The 3,566-nt window shown below is 36.0% G+C and overlaps 1 pseudogene; it reads right to left on the reverse strand.

Annotated features, from left to right (window-relative positions):
• Positions 1-1,184: 1,184 nt before the first annotated feature.
• Positions 1,185-3,333, reverse strand: LOC120435137 (annotated as a pseudogene).
• Positions 3,334-3,566: the final 233 nt, after the last annotated feature.

The following is a 3,566-nucleotide window of genomic DNA, read 5'->3' on the forward strand; positions in this document are numbered from 1 at the left end:
CTCGGATTGCGAGGGTTTATCTGAATTCTATTGTAATACTTTAAAAGTGTTATTTGGCTCACCAGCAATAGAATTATGTTTGCATTGACCTGTAATGCCTTATTTATAATACAAATTTGTATTGAAAATGACTGAATAATCTGTTTTGATGTCTTTGGTATTTCAAATGTATGTATGTGACTATAGGCAGGTTCTCAAGTTTAAACCATCTAATAACATGACAACATGAAATTTTCAAAGTAGGATTTAATAATAATAATACTGCTTTATTGTGAAGCTTTGTTACAAACAAAAATACAGTCCCAACTTTATTGTGAAATTGAATAAAAATAAGAGCGAAATATATTCTGGTTAATGTGACTTCAGCGAAGGTTCTTTCAGTCTTTCATCAGTGACATACAAATTTTCAGTCAATAAGTTATGAGTTACTTTCACTACATTTACAAATTAAATGCAAGCCCACAATCTAGGAATGGATAGTCAAAGGCAATAATTATCAGTTAAGTCATTTAATCACTTCCACAGGATCTCAACCTGTTAATGGTGCCGCAGTTTACAATATAGGTCACTGGCCAAGCATTAGGAGTAGTTACACTTCCACAAAGTTTAAATTTACCATCTGTTGATGATCATTGAGGACATACATTGTCTCCTTGATACTTGTCAGAAAAAGCACATGACTGGAATATAGTTGTACTCAAACTTATGGTAACTTAAACAGCGAAATAGATTTTCCACTTTTATCAGACCCAAGATAAAAACATACCCTAGAAGTTCCATATTTCTTTAGGTTTCTTACATTTACCTTGAGACAACGTTGAGAAGATTAAAAATACTACTAACCCTTTTAGAAGTGGAGTTTTCCCTAAACAAGTGTTTGGAAAACAAGCATTTTATTACATTAGCAGGATTTACAGTATGTCTTATCTGTAGTTATTTTTATTTAATTTAATAACTGTACAGTACTCTGTATATAGTAACCATTGTCCTTAATGTAAATATGTAAGAAAAATTGTGTATGTTTTTGTTCTGTGTCCTGTGTACTGTTTGTTTGTTTGTTTGCATATGTGTCTTTTTGGCTGCTGTTACAACCAAATTTCCGCTTGTGGGACAATTAAAGGATTATTCTGTTCTATTCTATGTTGATACTACAGACACCGAAGTAGTAAATCAATGCAAATTTATAACTTTAAGGGACTTTATTAAAGCTCTATTTTATAGGACTCTTAAAACAGGAGCTCTATTAAAATGTCTTTGCATAATCACTTCTTTTGCAAGAAAACCTCTGCAAAGATAATGTGGCCAAACCAAAACATTACTTCCAAGTGTTCCTTAGAATTTTCTTAAGTGTCAGCATTCAGTGTTCACATTGTGGCAATCAAAATTTTCATTTATTGAAATAATATTATACAAGTCTCTCCTCGTGATCAAGTCGTCTTAAAGACAAAAGCCTGTGAAAATTTTGATGCTGCAGTAGAAAAAAAAGAAAAGAAGAGATATTACTGTCAAAGACAGTAGCACTGATGCTTAAATAGGGTACAATGGATGAGCTCAATGCTGATATAAGGGAATGTTTGCTTAAAAATAACAACAAAAACCCCAACAAAAACAAAAACAAACCCCACCCCCAAAGACATGTCAGGTTACACAGACTTGTCCGCAAGGTGAAGAACTAAAGATTGGCACCATCGTCATTAGGCAGCATGGACAATTATTGAGATTAGTTGAAAAGAAAGCACAGATGAAACAAAGGAAAAGGTTAATGGGTACAGAAGTTTAAAGTTTGAAACAGCATGGGGGTTATTTTAGTAACAGACATTTGTTTACAATGAATGAGCAGCACATGATCGAGAGGCAAAGCAAGATTCGAGAAGACATCAGAACAAACAGCATTTTCTCTTTCTCTGAGTTTCGGGGGCTCTAAAGCAGCTAGGATAGCCTCATCAAACGTTCTTCAATCCCCGCTACAGCAAGAGGAAAAGGAGGAAGAAAGACAGGTACACAGTGTTAGATGGGAGTTTTAGGTAAGTGGTGTTAGCAAAACATAAAGCAAAGCAATTCCACCCATGTTAAGAGATTGCATTCAGAAACATGCTTGTTACAGCAGCTTTTAGTGTATTGTGTAATGAGAGATCTTACCTGTGTTAGAGCAGAGCACTCAACATATTTGACTGCCTTAAGTTCACGAGCCAGTCTTTCTCCTGTCTCAGGAGTCATTGGCCTTTGTTTGTTCTTGAATAACTTCTCCACTGTAGACGGATCATCACGCAGGTCGACCTGAGTGCCTACCAACAGGAACGGGGTCTTGGGACAGTGGTGAGTTATCTCAGGAACCCACTGGTGGAGAGAAAACAAATCAAACTCATCAAAAACAGGGATTTACAGATTATTTTACATAAACTTTTCTAATACTGCAAGAGCGTCAAAAAACTGCATAGCTCAAGTCCCCAAAGTAATCAAAGTATAAATTATCCAGCAACTGAGAAGCAACTGAGAAGAGGAAGAAAGAAAGAAAGATTCTCAACACACACAATAACAACCTTTTTTTCCTTCATTTTTTTAGTAACTTAACTCAATAAAATAACTCATAAAAATAACCCACAATGTATTTAGAACAGTTGTCTCTTTCTTCATTATCACTACTTCACTGGGTAGAAGTAAAAAAAAAAAAAACGTTCTTTACCATTTTGGAATTTCTCAGGGCACGAAGGTTCAAGAACAAAAACAAAGTCTGTATTTAGAATAAAATCATGTACCTTTTCTTTAACATTCTCAAATGAGGAAGGTGAAACAACTGAGAAACACACTAAGAAGACATCAGTCTGCGGGTAGCTTAGAGGTCGTAACCGGTCATAATCCTCCTGACCTAAGGAGAGACCACACACATACACATAAATAAATAATTTACCAAGAGACAGCCTAAATAAAACTAACACGTTTAACTAAAAGTGGAACTAAAATGAATTGTACCTGCTAGGTCAAATAAGCCAAAGGTGTATGGTTCACCCCCAATCATTACGGTTATTGCATAGTTGTCATACACCTGTGATAGAATAAGTTGCATATCAGAATATTTTGAACCACGATGCACATTGAAGTGAAAACTTTTTTTTGTGTGTGTGGAAAACTTACTGTTGGTACATATTCTGAGGGGAATTTATTGGTGGTGTATGAAATCAACAGACAGGTTTTTCCCACTGCTCCATCACCCACCACCACACACTTGATCTGCATCTCTGTGCTTTCTGAAGCTGCTGGCAATCACGTTTATCACGTTACCTGCAAGGAGAAGGAGGTGATATCTGACGAAGGTTAGGTCAAGACCGAGGTTTTTATTGGTTTATTTTCCTGGACCGTTTGCCAAGACATGAAGAGGAGCACTATGGATGAAAGTCACAGCAGCTCAGACTCAGACCAAAGTCCGCCGAAGAAGTCCTCAACAGCTGCTACAGCGTCAGCCAAGTAGCCTATCTGAATGTAGAAGTAAGAGTCCATTAGTTATTCCTTATTTGAAATATATATCCAATCAGTTTTTTTGTTAGATTTGTCCTCCTCATGCGTAACTC

Source organism: Oreochromis aureus, linkage group 20, assembly GCF_013358895.1.
Source record: "Oreochromis aureus strain Israel breed Guangdong linkage group 20, ZZ_aureus, whole genome shotgun sequence".
Lineage (NCBI taxonomy): Eukaryota > Metazoa > Chordata > Actinopteri > Cichliformes > Cichlidae > Oreochromis > Oreochromis aureus.